At 37.4% G+C, this 19,713-nt stretch overlaps 1 protein-coding gene across 1 annotated transcript in view; it reads right to left on the reverse strand.

Moving 5' to 3' along the window:
• Positions 1-19,713, reverse strand: part of LOC306866713 (WW domain-containing oxidoreductase) — a 246,661-nt gene that overhangs the window by 189,443 nt on the left and 37,505 nt on the right. The window lies entirely within an intron of this gene.

Genomic DNA, 19,713 nt, shown 5'->3' on the forward strand with positions numbered 1-19,713 from the left:
AGACACATAAATCACTCCACAAAGGAAGGATCAGAGTCTCACTGGTCAGAGGTCAGCACAAGTTCTCCTGAGGTAAAGTCAGTGGGAAAGTCTGAGGTTTTAGTGTACAGGCACACACAATAAATAAAGAAATACACACATACATAAATATGTGCAGTTTTTTAATAGTTGATTATGTATGTAAAATACTTCATGTCCCTTATTGCACTGTGGCCTCTCTCTTCTTGCATAATAACATAGTAATAACAATAATAAGCTAGATAATGCAAAGTCAAGTATTAGTGTGCAATAACTACAAAACAACAGAACCGATCACTTATTAGTATACCTTACTACTAGTAAGTTAATACAGCTAAATGCTGATAAAGAAAATTTCAGGTCTGTTTCTATTCTCTGCACTTCCTTCTCGCCACAAACAGCTGTGTGCTAACTTAGCAGGTTCCGCTAGTCCTGTACAGCATCTCTGATGAGAGATTTTTTGATGAATGACTGTATAAACTCTGCTAATATTACAGTGGGGTTAGGAGACATGGGGCAATTTAATTATGCCATGTACAGCACACCACCAGGTTAACAGGAAAAGCACCCCATCAGCATTTCTCCTATCAACAGCACGTCCACGAACCACTTACAATTGCTAATCAGCCTCTGTGCAATTAGTGCCGTAGACGATTCTAGATGGCTACTGTACTATAAAGACTTCAGAGTAATCATGTCTAGTCATGTCATACGCCCTCGATTGCAAACTGCAAGATATACAATAACTGTTCAACATCACTTTTCATCAGATTATTACTGTCCAATGGGGCTTGACTAATACCCAGAGATATTTGTTTCAGCATTAATCGCCGACAAAAATTAGGACACTTGGTTATTAAAGACCATCAATATAATATTAAAAAGGAAGTTGTGTTGACCAAACAAAATGCCACAACAGATTTACTGGCTTCCATCTAATGACCCCAATACAAAACACGCACATGATGCACAAGCATAATATGCTGCAAAATACACTTTCATTAAAACAAAAGAGAACGATAGAATGATAGAACGATCAATAGAATGAAAGATAGATAGACAGATAGAATGATTAAACGTTAGATAGAATGATAGAATGAAAGAGGGTAATAGAATGAACAAATAGGACAGAATGACAGAACGATAGACAGATAGAACAACTGATAGAACAATAGATAGATAGGAAAATAGACTGAATAATAGATCGATAGAATGATAGAATGTTAGATAGACTGAAAGACGGACAGACAGAATCATAGAACGTTCGATGGACTGATAGAATGTTCGATAGAATGTTCGATAGATAAATAGACAGACAGACAGATAGAATGATTAAACGTTCGATAGAATGAAATATAGAATGACGGACGGACAAAACTATAGACAGACAGACAGACTGTTTTAATTAATTATTTAAAGTCATACACACATGCGTCAAACCTAAGAAGGAAGTTTACTTGGTCAAAAGCAACAAAAACATTTATATTATTTTAATTGTGAGGACATTTGGTCTCAAAATGTTAGGCAAAGACCACAACACACAGACACAGTTTTATTCATACAGACAGGCTTATTTGTCAGTTGTGCAATGCTACTCCATCTAAAAAGGTCTTATTTATCTAAATCAGGTTTAGCCAGTGGGCCTGCAGACCTTGACTGGGGCGCTGTGATTATGCGATAAGACTGAGACGTAGACAGCATAAGTCTACTCTGAAACAGCCACAGGGCACACATGAACAACAGAAACCGATGTCAGCGCAAGCAGATAATTATTTCAGAAGGATCTGTCTGTGGATTACAGTCTCGGGGCTGCATTGTTCTGATGTGTTTTGCAAAAACAATGGGATGTTAAAAGGGGTTCAATTGTGGCGAGGGTCAACATGGTATTATAAATATGACTGCTTTCTAGCGTACGCAACAGATGAAGAACGATGATTTTCTGGTTAGACTGATTGCTGGGAGAATGATGGGCGGCAGTTGCATGAGTTATTGCAGTCAGGCTCCACTAGCCGTGTTTGGCAGGTGTATGGCGTGTGAAAACTGGAAAACAGGAAATAACAGCTGCTGTTATTATAAGCATATGAGGACAGATAAGAGGACAGATGTGAAGACTGATGACTAAATGATTTGGACAGATATCAAACCAGAACAGGTAGGTTTGATGTGTGGTACTGTTGGTTAACAGACTGTACAAGTCTGACACAAGCCAGACTTTTGTTATCAGCAATGTCTGGTCCACTTCATAGCTTGTTCTGGCAAAGAACAGCCAATTTTGACATATATATAATTAATTCAATATTAACTATGACTTTTGCCTCAAACTCCTAATTACTGCTTATTACTAGTAAAGTAGTTGTTAAGTGTATGTATTGGGTAGGATGTAGTATATGATCATGCAGAATATGTGCTTTATAAGCACAAATAAATAGCCAATATGCAAGTAACATGCTTGTTAGCGTAATTTTTAGGCGTGGGTAAATATGAACTGGAATCTAAAATCAAGTATGTTGAAATGTTCCATTGTAACTGAGGTACAGAGGGAAATGCTGTAGTTGAGACCAGCTCATTCGAGACCTGAGTAGACTCAGGTCAGTGCAGTTCGTGGCCAGAAGACAGTCAAGTCTAAACCAAGACCGAGGCCAGAAAAGCGTGGAGTTCAAATCAAGAATGAGAAAAGAAGAGGGTCGAGTCTGAATCAAGACGGAGAACAGAAGAGGGTCGAGTCTGAATCAAAGCGGGAACAGAAGAGGGTCGAGTCTGAATCAAAGCGGGAACAGAAGAGGGTCGAGTCTGAATCAAGATGGAGAACAGAAGAGGGTCGAGTCTGAATCAAAGCAGGAACAGAAGAGGGTCGAGTCTGAATCAAGATGGAGATCAGAAGAGGGTCGAGTCTGAATCAAGATGGAGAACAGAAGAGGGTCGAGTCTGAATCAAGACGGAGATCAGAAGAGGGTCGAGTCTGAATCAAGACGGAGAACAGAAGAGGGTCGAGTCTGAATCAAGACGGAGAACAGAAGAGGGTCGAGTCTGAATCAAGACAAAACCAGAAGAGGGTCGAGTCTGAATCAAGATGGAGATCAGAAGAGGGTCGAGTCTGAATCAAGACGGAGAACAGAACAGGGTCGAGTCTGAAATCAAGACGGAGAACAGAAGAGGGTCGAGTCTGAATCAAGACGGAGAACAGAAGAGGGTCGAGTCTGAATCAAGACGGAGAACAGAAGAGGGTCGAGTCTGAATCAAGATGGAGATCAGAAGAGGGTCGAGTCTGAATCAAGACGGAGAACAGAAGAGGGTCGAGTCTGAATCAAGACGGAGATCAGAAGAGGGTCGAGTCTGAATCAAGACGGAGAACAGAAGAGGGTCGAGTCTGAATCAAGACGGAGAACAGAAGAGGGTCGAGTCTGAATCAAGACGGAGATCAGAAGAGGGTCGAGTCTGAATCAAGACGGAGAACAGAAGAGGGTCGAGTCTGAAATCAAGACGGAGATCAGAAGAGGGTCGAGTCTGAATCAAGATGGAGAACAGAAGAGGGTAGAGTCTGAATCAAGATGGAGATCAGAAGAGGGTCGAGTCTGAATCAAGACGGAGAACAGAAGAGGGTCGAGTCTGAATCAAGACGGAGAACAGAAGAGGGTCGAGTCTGAATCAAGACGGAGAACAGAAGAGGGTCGAGTCTGAATCAAGACGGAGAACAGAAGAGGGTAGAGTCTGAATCAAGACAACAATTCTGCCCTACAAAGGCAAAAGACCTTAACTCGCTAGAGTGTTAAACTGAGAAAAATTACTTTAAAGTTTTTTATTTGTCCAGCCAAATTAATTATAGGTAGGACACTGGAAATTTGGTAAAAACTCAACTCGTCGTGTTTGGAGGAGAAAGAATGCTGAGTTGCATCCAAAGAACACCATATCTACTGTGAAGCATGGGGGTGGAAACATCATGCTTTAGGGCTGTTTTTCTGCAAAGGGACCAGGACGACTGATCAGTGTAAAGGAAAGAATGAATGGGGCCATGTATCGTGAGATTTTTAGTGAAAACCTGAAACATGAAACGTGGCTGGGTCTTTCAGCATGACAATGATCCCAAACACACCGCCCGGGCAACGAAGGAGTGGCTTCGTAAGAAGCATTTCAAGGTCCTGGAGTGGCCTAGCCATTCTCCAGATCTCAACCCCATAGAAAATATTTGGAGGGAGTTGAAAGTCTGTGTTGCCCAGCGACAGCCCCAAAACATCACTGCTCTAGAGGAGATCTGCATGGAGGAATGGGCCAAAATACCAGCAACAGTGTGTGAAAACCTTGTGAAGACTTCCAGAAAACGCTTGACCTCTGTCATTGCCAACAAAGGGTATATAACAAAGTATTGAGATGAACTTTTGTTATTGACCAAATACTTATTTTCCACCATAATCAGACAATGTGATTTCCTGGATTCTTTCCCCCCATTCTGTCTCTCATAGTTGAAGTGTACCTATGATGAAAATTACAGGCCTCTCTCATCTTTTTAAGTGGGAGAACTTGCACAATTGGTGGCTGACTAAATACTTTTTTGCCCAACTGTATTTATATTCATATAATTTCTATAATATATAAATATTTTTTATATATAAACATAACGCTTATTTCTTAAATATATACATGCATGTGTGTGTATTTGTATATCCATAATAAATATACACGGCACACATATATTATGTAAACAAACATTTATTTTGGAAGCGATTAATCATTTGACAGCACTAACAAATACGCAAATTGTATAAATTATCAGTGAAAGGGGTCCATTATTTTTGGTTACGCAAGTTGCGTACATCTTATCCAGTCGAAAATTACAAAACAGACTCATTTGTCCTTCTGTTTCAGGTATTGCGACCACAAAACTATTCTCCAGCTACCACTCTGTCATTCATCATGTCTGATATCGGTTTCATAGCATTGTTGTTTCATCTCTGGGATTTAGGGGAACCCATCTAACATGTCATAAAAGAGCAGATGCTTAGAGACACTGGCGGAAAACAAGTTAGCAAAGCCAGACATGTTAGAGTGCATCATCACAGGACACTCTAGCATCTATTTTATCACTAAACCTACATTTTGTTCAGGGGATGAATATTTTGCCAGGATGCTTTGCTTGGAGCATCAGAAAATTGATGCACTGATACCAGGAAATGGTTTGAATTTAGCTGACTCCCCAGTTTAGGGAGGAAAAAGCCTTAAGCAGCATCAAAATCTTTTATATATGTAGTTTTATAGGCTATAAAGCATTACTAAGCAGTAAAAAAACAAGCAGGATATAATGTGGACACATCAGAAAGCAGGAAGTGAGAGAATTCTGGGATGCTTCAGTGACTGACGACACCTGTTCCATGTTTAGCTACAGCCCCTGTTTAGAAGGAGATAAATTGGTTTGGCGGGAGCCGACAGAAGCCGAAGTGTTGCTCTGAAATGATTTGATAAATGTATGATGGAGATGCAACAAACAGGTTTATTTTTTAAAGTGCTGGCACAAGCGCTCTGGAGGGTTATTCCTCAGCCTGTGTTGCCCCACTGGAGCACGCACAGATTCATCACGCGCCGGATGAGAAGAAAGCCAGAGAGACGGGACTCCAGACCAGGAAGGACTAAATTTGAAGCAGCACTGGGGGGTCCCCGGAGTGAACGGTCATAGAGACAAATATGTTTTTTCATTAAGGATGGAATGGATCCATTCTTCAGTCGTGTGACGTGGCATGATGGTAATCAGGTGCTATAAACACTCATATGGGTACAAGTCACACACAAACATGTTTTGGAATGAACAAATCATGCAAATGAAAGGTAGATGGTTTCAATGGCCTGAGATATTACCAGCAGCAGTGAATCACTAATTTTTCTTGCCATACGTGACATAATTTACCATTTCATAATTTCTAATGTGGTAAAAACTGTCGCCAAATATATGACTATATACATTTTATACACACAAACACACCAGTGTCATTTTAGTATAATTGAGATAATATTAGATTTTTTTTTTTATGTTTAATATTATAATATTTTTATTTTGTTTTGCAAATATTATTTTTTTTGCATTTTCCATTTCTTATTTTAATTTTCATTGTTTTGGAAATTTTCAGTTTTTGTATTTTGTTTTATATTTCTACATAGTTTTTAGATAATTTTTATGTTACTGTGTTATGATATTATTTTATAGTACTATGTACTGTGTTATTTTAGAACATTGAGTTGAACAAAATGAAAATGTTTTTGGTTTTTATGGTTTTAAGTTAACAATAATGATCCTGATAAAATGTGAATAATTCAAGTATTTAATGTATTATTATGTACTTAAAGGGATAGTTCACCCAAAAATGAAAATTCTGTCATCATTTACTCACCCTCAAGTAGTTCCAAACCTGTATGAATTGCTTTGTTCTGTCAAACACAAAGGAAGATATTCTGAAGAAAGTTTGTAACCAGGCTGTTTTGGGGCACCATTGACTTCCATAGTAGGAAAAAAAAAATACTATGCAAGTCAATGGTGCCCCAGAACTGCTCTGTTTCCCACATTCTTCAGAATATCTTCCTTTGTGCTCAGCAGAACAAAGACATTAATACAGGTTTAGAACTACTTGAGTGACGTAAATGACGACAAAATTTACATTTTTGGGTGAATTATCCCTTTAATTCTTAACTTAATTAGTTATGAAAAAATATTGTGATTAAAATATTTTAGCGCAGTTAACGCACTGGCCCCGCCCCCAGACCTGTATGTCATCTTACATTTCATATAGTTGACTGATGACAAATATGACGCAGGGCAACAACTCCATAAATGCACTTATGCCCTAAAATTAAATTTTTGAATTTTATTTGAAATATTGGGACAACAAAATGGCCCTGTATGAGGTTTTGTCTCATATTTATATCGCATGATATATGTGCGCCAGTAATTATAATTAAAGTATTTAACATTAATATCCTACATATGAAGCCAAACAATTTAAATACATTTCCAGCCATTTATTTAGATTTTATATATTTAAAACATAAAAATATTCTTTATATAACTATATTCTGATCACTCTAAATCCTTTGACGTATTGCAAGTTAAGTAACTGCACAACGCTTTATAAAACTATGGAACAATGCATTGAAAGAAAAGAGGAACAAAAAGACTGGAGCGGATCCAACAAGAAGCGCACAACCTGGACGCCTGCTTTCCTGTGCAGATTAAAGTCTCGTGAAGAAAATAAAGTTTATTGCCTGGAAAGAGGAGGGAGAAGGCATGTAAAAGCATTAACGCAACGGAGGTGAACAATTAGACAGATGGCCAGGTTTCAGAGAGAAAAAAAAAGACATAGAAATCGAGGGAGAGAGCATACATGGACGAAACTGTTCAAGAATTTTACGAGAAAGCCCGGCATCCACACATCTCTTCAAGGGCACGGGAAGAGCAGAGAGATGAGCTTTCTCTGGTGAACTTCAGTGTTTAACGCTGAGTGTGCAAACAGAGCGGAGCAGGTGACAGACCAAAGAGCTCTGAGACGCCGTAGCTGCAAACATTAGCAGCATTAATTCATTGTGGGAAAAAGCTTGATATCTTTCAGATTTTATCCAATTAGAAAGCTGCAATTTCAACTTTTTTCATGTTTAATGGATGTTTGATGCTTGTATAATTTTTGACATTTAACAAGAAAAAAAATTTTTTTTTTTTACAATATAATATTGTATTTATATTATATTATATTATGCTTACAATTAGTTTGTAGTCAAATAAATATGTTCCAATGTATTAATTTGTGTAGAAAAATTAATACATTAATTTTTATTATTATTGTTATTATAGTATTATCAATAGTATTATTATTATTATTATATATTATTATAAATTATCATCATCATCATCATCATTATTATTAGAACCAGACAGAGTGAGCAAAGCTGGAATCTAGATAAAGAGGCTTAAATATTGTTTTCATTTGTTGGTCACTATATAATTTCCATACTACATTTATGTTATTTCATAGTTTTAATGACTGTACAATTATTCTAAAACGTGGGAGACATTAATAAATATTAATCAGGTGTGTGAAAACATATGACTGCTGTTGTACATGGCAAAGAAAAAGAGAGAAAGTTATTTGGGCAAACTGGAAAACATTACAGATGAGACTCGAATCTGAACCATTCACATGAGCACCACGAACACGGCGGTTAGCAGTGTCGACTCCGACATATACTGCATAAAGGAACATGTGGCACTGCAGGCTGACTGTCTGAAGCATGGATGGGAACTCTGGGTAATTTATCTATGACAGCACAGCTCTTCACTATGCTGTTGTTGATTACACATTCTCATATGTTCACAAAAGGTAAACGGAGTGTGTGTGTGCTGTAAAACCATTTTAACTAATGGATGGACTGTTACTCCAGCCATTTCCTGCCTATATAGGAAGTAGTGCTAATAAAGTGGCCATTCACTCTAATGTGAACAGGATGTAGTTTCTTTCTCAGACACAAAGTAATTAACAAGCACTAGGAGCTTAATTATGATGTGGATACAGGACACTCCACTACATACATACAGTCATGGCCAAAAATATCGGCACCCTTGGTAAATATGATCAAAGAAGGCTGTGAAAATTAATCTGCATTGTTAATCCTTTTGATCCTTTATTTAAAAAATTCACAAAACTAACATTTCATTGGATAATAAGAATTTAAAATGGGGGGAAAGATCAATATGAAATGTTTTTTCTAAAATACACGTTGGACACAATTATTGGCACCCCTAGAAATTCTTAAGAGTAAAATATCACTGAAGTATATTCCCATTCATATTCACAATTTTGAGCACTCCAGGGTGATTATGAACATGAAATTATCCAGCCATGGCTTCCTGTTTCACAGAAATATAAATAGGAGGGAAAACAAAGCCCAAATTGCCTTAATAATCCATCACAATGAGAAAAACCAAAGAATATATTTCTGATGTGCAGCAAAAGATAATTGAGCTTCACAAATTAGTGAAGTGGCTTTAAGAAAAGAGCTAGAGCAGTGAAAATTCCCATTTCCACCATCAGGGCCACCACCCTAGCTCATTCAAAAACAATCTCCAGCATATTCAGTTATCAGACACGACTGGAACTTCAAATGGGACTGGCTTCTATGGTCAGATGAAACTAAAAAATTTGCTTTTTAGCAGCAAACACTCGAGATGGGTTTGGTGAACATGCATAAAAAAATATTTATAGTATTTGTGTGTACAATGACATACTGCTGTATTTTTGATGTTGTGGGCCTATATTTCTGCTGGAGGTCCTGGACATCTTGTTTAGACACATGGCATCATGGATTCTATCAAATACCAACAGATAAAAAATCAATAAGTGACTGACTCTGTTAGAAATCTTATAATGGGCCATGTTTGGATCTTCCAACCGTACAATAATCCAAACACAAACCTCAAAAACAACACAAAAATGGGTCACTGAGCACAAAACCAAGCTTCTGCTGGCCATTCCAGTCCTCTGACCTGAACCCTGTAGAAAATGAGTGAGGTGAACTGAAGAGAAGAAGCACCAACATGGAGCTGTGAATCTAAAGGATCTGGAGTGATTCTGGATGAAGGAATGGTCTCTGATCTCTTGTCAGGTGTTCTCTAACCTCATCAGGCATTATAGGAGAAGATTTAGAGCTGTTAAACTGACTAATGGAGGTTTCAAAAAGTATTGAATAAAAGGGTGCCGTTAATTGTGGCCAATGTGTATTAGAGAAAAACATTTATTTCATAATGATATCTCCCCCCCATTATAAATTCTTATTATCCAATGAAAGGTTAGATTTTTATGATTTTTTTTAAATAAAATATCAGAAGGATTAACAATATAGATTAATTTTCACAGCCTTCTAAGATCATATTTACCAAGGGTACCAATATTTTTGGCCATGACTGTGTGTGTGTGTGTGTGTGTGTGTGTGTGTGTGTGTGTGTGTGTGTGTGTGTGTGTGTGTGTATGTATGTATGTATGTATGTATGTATGTATGTATGTATGTATGTATGTATATATATATATATATATATATACACATACACACACACACGTATACATATATACACACACACACACATACAGTATATACTAAACACACACTAATTTTCTACTGTAAAACAATCTTTGGTTCAATGGAAATGTTAAACGGATGTAAAGGATTCGTCCACAGATGCAAATAAAGATATTGAATTTACCACAGTAAAAGAAGATTGATTAGGAATTAAGGAATCATTCTGAATCAGATGATTCGCTAATAAATCAGACCATTTTGTGAACCGGTTTTGCTAATTTACAAAAATAATTAAAAATGAACATGGCTCAGCCAACCCGACTTAAAATCCACAAAATAAAATATAAAAAGATCATCCTCTACAGAAGTGGTGGTTAATAAATAAAACAAACACAACACTGTTAAAAAGTTTGGGGTCAGTCAGATTTTTTTTTTTTTTTTTATTATTATTAAGAACGGAAAAAAAAATGCATTAAATTGATCAAAAGTGGTAAAGACAAAAAAAAATTAAATACTATTTTAAATAAATGCTGATGTTTTGCACGTTCTATGCATTCCCAAAACATTCTAAAAAGAAAAGTGTCATGACGTCCAACAACATGTATGAAGCACCACAACTGTTTTTATCATTGATAATAATCAGAAATGTGTCTTGATCAGCAAACCAGCATATCAGAATGATTTCTGAAGGACACTGAAGACTGGAGTAATGATGCTGAAAATTCAGATTTGATCACAGGAATAAATTACATTTTACACTATATTCAACAGAAAACAGCCCTTTTAAATTGGAATAATAATGATGATAATATAATTTTATATACACTGTTTTGCCTATTAAAAATATGGGATCAATGAGAATTATTATATTTTTTCTCAAATAAATAAATTATTTTATTCAGCAAGGATGTATTAAATTATATCAGCAAACCAGAAATACAATTTAAACAGCTACACAAGAATTAAAAACACTGTTTCATCAAGTTAATAAAATGATGCTTCTAAAGTAGAAAAATAAAATTATACGAGAGACTGACTCGAGGTTATGAATATAAAATGGAGAAAAGGAGCGTAAAAGAGCGAGTGTGTGTGTGTGTGTGTGTAGCGATACACAGAAGTCCTGATCTGAAAAGGGCACCTTTTAAAAGCAATTAGACGGGTGACTTTGAGCACCTCTTCTTACCCGCTCCATTATTATTTGCCTTTGATGAGCGCAAGTCTTTTTCCCTCTCCCTCGCTCTCCTTCTTCCTCAAAGAAAGAGAAATTTCAGTGACCTTGCCGTGACCTGACCACACAAATTTGGTCATCAACTTTTAAGACTGTATTTTATCATATATTTTTTAAAGAAGGAGAGGAGGAGAGAAAAATGGCCAGCGTTGCTGCTCCATACATCATCCTGTCATGATTATGACATTCCTTCATAAATACCCTCCAATCTCTGCTCCACCTGGCTGCCTTGCTTTCAGGCCTTCTGGAGGTGCCTAATTACTCCACGTACACACTCGCGCACGCTCTCTCTCTCTCTCTCTCTCTCTCGCTCTCGCTGTCTCTCCCTCCGCTCCTCCTGAAACACAGTCGCACGCAGACAACAGAGAAGAGTGAGAGCCGAGACCCTTTCATACGCACGCGGCAATTAATAAAGAGGCGGCCCCTCTCGAGGGCCGCTGGAAAGTGTCGGCTCAGCACATCGCCAGAGAATATGCAATTTCCTCAAGTTAAGTCTATATTAAATTGATTTCTTCTGTATCTGACAGGGCTTTGGGTCCCTCTCTCTATAATCTACAGGTTTGCTCTCTCTCTCTCTCTCTCCCGGAATCAAGTTGCAAATCAAACAGTTGGAGATATGGAGGAGGATATGCAAGGACACGGAATCATTTTCCAGCTGAGAAACACAAGAAATGAGCGCGGATAGGTGAGCTCAATGTCAAGAGAGCAGACGGGAAACACGGACTAAAGTGTGCGTTCCTGACCTGGCTGTACTTCAGGAACAAATTTGCTTAAATCGCAGTTTCCCCTGCATGTCTTACTGATGTGAACAAATAGTGTTCATAATCTTTCATCAAAGTGTAATGACTTGCCACGTCTCTGAAATTAAATGTTGCAAACCAGAGGGGTTCAAAATGGGGTTCACTTGCACGCATTAAGAAATTTGTATCAAAATATGTTTGTTGCTGTTTAGAAAAAGCTATTATATCTGTCGTATTTCTGATTAATGTTTTCACTGTATTTTACTTCCGATCTTATTGTGAATGATACATTCATATCAGTTTAACGTGTTAACTTAATTAACTAGTTATGAAAAAATAACGCGATTAAAATAGTTTAACGCAGTTAACGCACATCTTATATTTCATACAGTTGACAAATATGATGCAGGGCAACACCATAAATGCAGTTATAATTCAAAATATTTTGGCAAAAATGCTCCTGTATGACTTTTTGTCTCATATTTATATCATATGATAAGTGATATCACAGCAACAGCAAGAGCAATATCTCACAAGTGCTGTTTTTGTCTCGGAATATAACGAGTGCAAATCTGATTGCATACAGTAAATAATATTAATATTGTTCTATATTTTAAACACAATATTATCTGTTTTTGCTCAGTTTTGCCAACAAAAATATTACCTATAATGTCGTGAGTCTCCGAGCAACACGGCGGTGTTTAGTTTCTGAATGAATATGCATTTTGAACGAATCATGTGAATCAATGATTCAAAGACCCGTTCATAAAGAGCCGTTTACTGAATTCCTGAATGAATCAGCCGTTTGAACTAATCGAGTGAATGAATGACTTTAAAAAAAATGTATGTCATCATTTACTCAAACATGAATGACTTACTTTCTTTTATGGAACATAAAATATCTTTATACATGTAATATTTTATAAGCTTGAATTATCTCATGTCATTAAGGCCTCTTAAATTCAAGTCTTTATAAAAGTGTGTTGTCGACTAAAACAGCTGGCTAAATCTGACAAATCTCCTTTTTGAGAACATCCTCTCCAGAGCAAGTTATTAATAAATAAAATAAATATCTAGTAAATTGTTGCATATACACTACAAGTTTGGGGTTAGTGGGATTTTTTTTTTTTTAAGAAATGAAGTATTTTATTAAGCAAGAATACATTAAAACAGTAATAGCATAGATTTTTACATTGCGCCAAAAAATAAAAAATAATTACTATTACAAATAAATGCTCTTTTTTTTTACTTTCTATTTAATAAAGTAAGAGAGAGCAGAAAGTTTGAGGTAAACATAAATAAATAAAATAATTTTCTCATCTAACCCTCACAAACGTACAATGTAAAAAAAAAAAAAAAATGTTGAGAAAAAAAGGCACGGTAAGCAATTTCTGGAAGCCAGTGTTGATATTTAAGCCCCTACCCCAAAAGGGTCTCGCCCCTATTTTGATAGATCCGCCCCACATATATGTAGCCTACGTAACCCAGGCAACGATTAGTTCTGTGAAACATAAGCTGCTTTTCCACCGAAATTACCTGGAACAATATGTCCCAGTAGACACACCCCTTACTGCTGATTGGCTACAAGTTTGTTTTAGTACTCGGCCCCAACTCAGTTTTCTAAAACGTTTTTGAAAAATTACATACCCTGCCTTTAAAAGAATACGGCAACCAGCTTCAGCAGATTTTTGAGTTCTCAACTTATTGTTGTGTAAACTGAATACAAGTTGAGAAAACTCAAAAAATCTGCTGAAGCTGGTTGCCTTAAACTTTTAAGTTCTCAACTTTTTTTTTTTTTTTTTGACAGTGTACATAAAAACATGTCATGTGCCAAAAATAAACATTAATTTAAAAGCAAATGTGGCTAAACTTGCTTTATTGAATATAAGAGGCATGTACATGTGTTACTGACAAATTGGTCTATAATTATTAAGCACTGCAAAACCACTAAGAAAAATTCAGTTCAGTTCGAATCTACCATAAAACATTTATCTGAGAAGGCAGAAAGTTTGCTATAATTCTAAAACTCCACACCTGAAGCACAATCGTAGCAGGTCTCAGTATTTTTGTGACAGGTAATGTTTCATTGAGCTTGTCTAGTGACACAGTGTTTTGCGCTGTTCGCCGTACAAGAGAAAAACAGCCATATGATTCTATTTTTCAAACACATCTCATTTCAAACGAATCGATATAATATCATATCAATACCGAATAATATCAACATAATATCACCCCCTCAACTTTCTGTCTTCTCTCATGAACTCCGCCCACATAGTCATCATCTCAGCCGGTGTCTGTCCTCCACCTCATCTCTCTCTCTCTCTCTCTGCCCTACAGAATTGTTTTTATTTGCATCAGCAAGTGAAGTACATTGAAATAATGTGTCTTTATCACAGCAGATATTGAGAGATTTACTCCCAATTTTCCTCAGATCCGCACACGGTGCAAAATTTAGCGACGCATCTGGCATGTTTCCTGATATCCTAACAACCAGATCTTAATGCAACACCTATCGCTCCCCGATATCTGAGAGCTCGGAATAAACCCGGCCAATTACATATTTACACCAGGTGTATTTTGCAATTCTGCAAGTTTTGCGTTCTCTGATACAGTGGCCGAGATTTAAGGACGTATCAGTTGCCTGTGTTAGATCCAAATGAAGTCTGTTCAGAGTAAATGTCACCACGCAGTGCAAAACTTCATATTGTTAATGTCAGCAAAATGAGAGCTCCCAGAGACAAAAAAATAATAATGAGTTTCGTCTTTTATATGCCGCTCTCTTTATGATTGCATTGTTCCAAATCAGGTTTCATGTAATTTTCCTTTATGCTTTCAAAATGTGTAGTTTTCTAAAAACAATCTAATATATAATTTCAATATCCAGACATAAAACATTTTTAAAAGCACCAGAGGTTTTTCTATGTTTTTATTCTCTTTGATCATCACTTCAAATGACGTGTATTAAAAATGATGTATTTTCTTATGAAACAGACACCGCAATAATTTAATCCAAGATCAAAAATAGATGGAAGCATTTTGTTTTTTTACTCATTCAATTATAAAAATAAATATATTCCAAAACAAAGATAAATTAACTGCGTATTTGTAATATGAAGGCATTCTTTGTAATTACATTTTAATTAAACTGTTTTTATAAAAAAAGACAAGTAAACATCATTTGAAAATAAAATGTAAAAGATTAATAAGCTTGTTTCAGTATAAATATTTTCAGAGGAAGCAAATACTTATTAAATATAATAATTTTATTAAATATATTATTTAGAGATTTATATCAGTCTATTTTCCTGTATCTGTTTTAATAAAATTGTCTCCGAGTTGTTTAAAAGTCAATTTATAAAGTTAAATTAATCACAGACTTCTTTCTTAGAATATAAATTGGAAAAATTAATGTGGTTTAAAAACAGGCCAATGATGAAAGCACATAGCGAAGCACATTTGACTCTTGTGCATTCAAACTATGTATGTTTAATACCATCAGTGTCCATGTAATGATGAACTTCACAGAACAATGTAATAAATTTAGCTTGTGAACCAAGACAGGGTCAGAGGTCAGAGAATTGCTGCCTGCTACTGGAGCACCGCTTGACAGGAAATAAACGATGCGTTGTAAACAAATCATGTTATTGCTTTAATTCATGCAGCCTAATTTGATTTGGCGGGAGAGGAGTTCTTCAGGAGGAGCCAACGAGAGACACACGGACATCTTCCCTCACCGTACCTGTAACCGCATTACGATGGTCTGCAGTGTCTCACGGGGTAGACAGACTACCCTCCGAAGTTCATCAACACTTCCCCACTATTTCAGGACAAATTGAGTAATAATGAAGCTAATAGAGTTTGACTGGGCAGCTGGTCGGACTCCAGAGCTGAGACTGGTCTTACGGGAAAATGAGAACAATCGCCACAAATAGTCGAATAACCGATAGAACTAACGCAATCAAACTATACAACGACAAAGGTTGGAAAATAAACACCTTTCTTCGATGTGCAGAATGACCAATTTCTTGTGGCACACTATAGGAAACACCACAACACAATTTCCTCATTAAGTTATAGGTATAAATGCTTCAAAGCATGAAATTACCCTTGAGCCCCCTTCTAAAAAATAACCTGGTTTGCAAATAAATGATCCATGCGAAGCAGTAAAATGCACATTATTAAAATAATAGGAGGGATTTAAATTTGCATCCGCAAACTGTTCAACGCACATGGAACAGCCACCCCCATTCTTACCTCCTTTGTTATTTCATTAGTGAATGATTCAAGTGTGATTCCCCAAAATATTTTATTAATTCCTCTTTTCTGAACAAGTGAATGCTATCTCAAAACCCAATTTGTACGTATTTTACAAGGTGGCTAATTCGTACGACCTCACTCGTACAATTTGTCTACACCCCAGTGAGTAGGCATAGGAGCGGGTTTAGGGGTAGATCTTTCGTACGAATTCATATGGATTGGGGAACTCGATAAAAAAAAAACATACGATTTAGCAAAAATGTTACGAATTCATACGAGGTCATACAAATTCGTACGAGACAGCCACCTCGTAAAACATGTACGAATTGGCATGAGATTGAGTTGGAATATGGTCGAGTTCAAGTTGTTCACCAAAGTTTGACACTGTTGTGGCTTTTCCTTTCATTATGAACGCATCAACTCTGTCTCTATCCTTCTTTGTCGCTTTCATTCGCCATATTATTTTTCACGTTCTCTGAAGTAAAGAAACATAGTCGACAATGTTCAGACACAATAAAACCCTCCTCTCTCTTTGATATTGGGCGAATGTCCCATCTGGTCCAAATGGAGAGAAATGACTGGCCATCCATGCTAAGATCTACATTACACCTGAGTTATGGCCACCATTTGCAATTCAGAGTGGCTCTTTGGAGACTTCACCACCTTGGAAACGCACCCATCAGAGCTGGGGTACACAACACAATCAGGTAGATTTACTGTGCCGGGAAAGAGGCTTCAGGAGATTGTGAGCCACATGAGGGCAGGCCGTCCCAAACTCCCATTCTCACAAAGGCCCTACTGGGCCACATTCAGCCACACTTAATGAGAGAGGCCTAGATAGAGAGACAGGAACAGAATGAGAGAATGAGACTGAAAGAATACTCGTGTGATTAAAACAAAGCCGAAACCCCCAATCCTATATTTTTATATTTGTCCAAAAATGTGGCTTTGGGACAAGCATCTCCAACAAAGCTCATGAAAGTGGACAATTTAAGTTTTCTTAGGGAGTGAAAAACCATGTACTGATCAGAAACAAGGTTTTTATTGGTAACAACAATAAAAAAAAAAAAAAAAAAAAAAAGATTTACAATCGAGGGAATATGGGAAAACGAAGATCAGATTTGGTCTATAAAAGGGCCGCAAAGCATATACTGTGTAAAAATAAAGAAGCGTCTGTGTTCCATTGTGAACATTTCTTTCATTTTTTCTTTGCGAGCACAAAGTTGCATCAAAGACCTTCAAAGTAGACCTTATATAAAGATAAAAACATACAGAAAAGCAAAAAAGTCATGGGACTGCAATATGAAAAAGTTGTGCAATTCATTACATAAGGTGGCAGGTGCAATGCGTAAGCCAAACGGGAGTCAAAGAGGAATAAACAAAGAGCTGGAAAACAGAGCTGCGGCTTTGTGATGGTTAGGGATCAGATATTAGCAGGAAGAAGAAAAAAAAAAAATTGTACAAAAAAGGAGGGCTCCAAAACATTAATCAAACTCTTCACCTAGTGGGCAGCCATATGGCTGAACAGCATGCGTATCGCACAAACTTGCTGATCTCCAGTAACAGGGTGCAATTAATTCCGCTGGCTGCATCCAGCACAGACTACCAGTTAAGAGCACCGGGAGTACGGAGGAACAGGGAAAAAAGTGCTGCACCTCTTTTTTCTGCCCAAAAAGCAGAGGGTTCAAACGCTGAGTGATGAATGAGGAGGTGGTTAGAGCCTTCTCCCAACCGCGGCTGTGCAGGGATAGAGGGATCAGCCGGGAGGAGGATATAGGGAGGCGAGGCACAGAGATATAAGGAGTATAGATTTGGAAAAAAAAAACCCTGCATTACTAGAAGTTTTGGTTCCCAAAGTACATTAATCCCAAAATATCTAGCTGTATAGAGTTCAGCACCATGGACAGGGGACAAACCAATTCTCTAATACAACAAGCAAACAAGATACGCCACGTCACCCAGCACATTATAAGTCTACTTCTACAGTACACATGAACATGAAACAAACCTTCTCAAACAATTAAAATCCTCCATGACTTGTCATTCCACAACTTGTAAAAAGACAGTGAAATCGGAGGTTATATTAAATGGTGCAGTAAAAAAAGGCATGGACATTTTCATAATTTCAACCAGAAATATAACAAAAATCTCCAGATCTACTTCCTTGCTGCTTGCATATTCCCATCTCATCCCAGAAGGACGTGTCGTGACCCCTTGCAGTCCAACTACAAATCTACACATCATTACAAAAAGTTTTTTTGTTTTTAATTTTGATGATTAGAGCTTACATCTCATGAAAGTCAAAGATCAGTATCTCAAAATATTAGAATATTTACATTTGAGTTTCAATTAATGACCATCCCTACAGTATAAATTCCGGCTATATCTTGTTCTTTGAAACCATAATAATGGGGAAGACTGCTGACTTGGAAGAAGACGAACATTGACACCCTCCACAAATAGGGTAAGTCACAGAGGGTCATTACTGAAAGGAGTGGCTGTTTACAGAGTGCTGTATCAAAGCATATTAAATGCAAAGTTGACTGGAAGGAAGAAATTGGGTAGGAAAAGATGCACAAGCAACAGGGATGACCGCAAGCTTGAGAATACTGTCAAGCAAAGCTGATTCAAACACTTGTGAGAGCTTCACAAGGAGTGGACTGAAGCTGGAGTCAGTGCATCAAGAGTCACCACGCCCAGATGTATTCAGGAAAAGGGCTACCACGCCACTTCTGAACCAGAGACAACATCAGAAGCATCTTACCTGGGCTGTGGAGAAAAAGAACTGGACTGTTGCTCAGTGGTCCAAAGTCCTCTTTTCAGATGAAAGTAAATTTTGCATTTAATTTGGAAATCAAGGTCCCGGAGTCTGGAGGAAGAGTGGAGAGGCACAGAATCCATGTTGCTTGAAGTCCAGTGTGAAGTTTCCACAGTCAGAGATGATTTGGGCTGCCATGTCATCTGCTGGTGTTGGTCCACTGTGTTTTCTGAAGTCCACAGTCAACGCAGCCATCTACCAGGAAATTTTAGAGCACTTCATGCTTCCTTCTGCTGACAAGCTTTATGGAGATGCTGATTTCATTTTCCAGCAGGACTTGGCACCTGCCCACACTGCCAAAGGTACCAAAAGCTGGTTCAATGACCATGGTGTTACTGTACTTGATTGGCCAGCAAACTCGCCTGACCTGAACCCCATAGAGAATCTATGGGGTATTGTCAAGAGGAAGATGAGAGACACCAGACCCAACAATGCAGATGACCTGAAGGCCGCTATCAAATATACCCTGCAGTATAATCTGCTATGACTCATTTCGATGACAAAGCGGGACAACCCTATAGCCTGACATCAAGTGCCCCATTTGGGTCACTTTTTTTCCCCTTGTGGTGTAATCTGCTTGTATAACTGATGCCCGTCCACTGCAGATA

This window comes from Barbus barbus (assembly GCF_936440315.1).
Source record: "Barbus barbus genome assembly, chromosome: 48".
Lineage (NCBI taxonomy): Eukaryota > Metazoa > Chordata > Actinopteri > Cypriniformes > Cyprinidae > Barbus > Barbus barbus.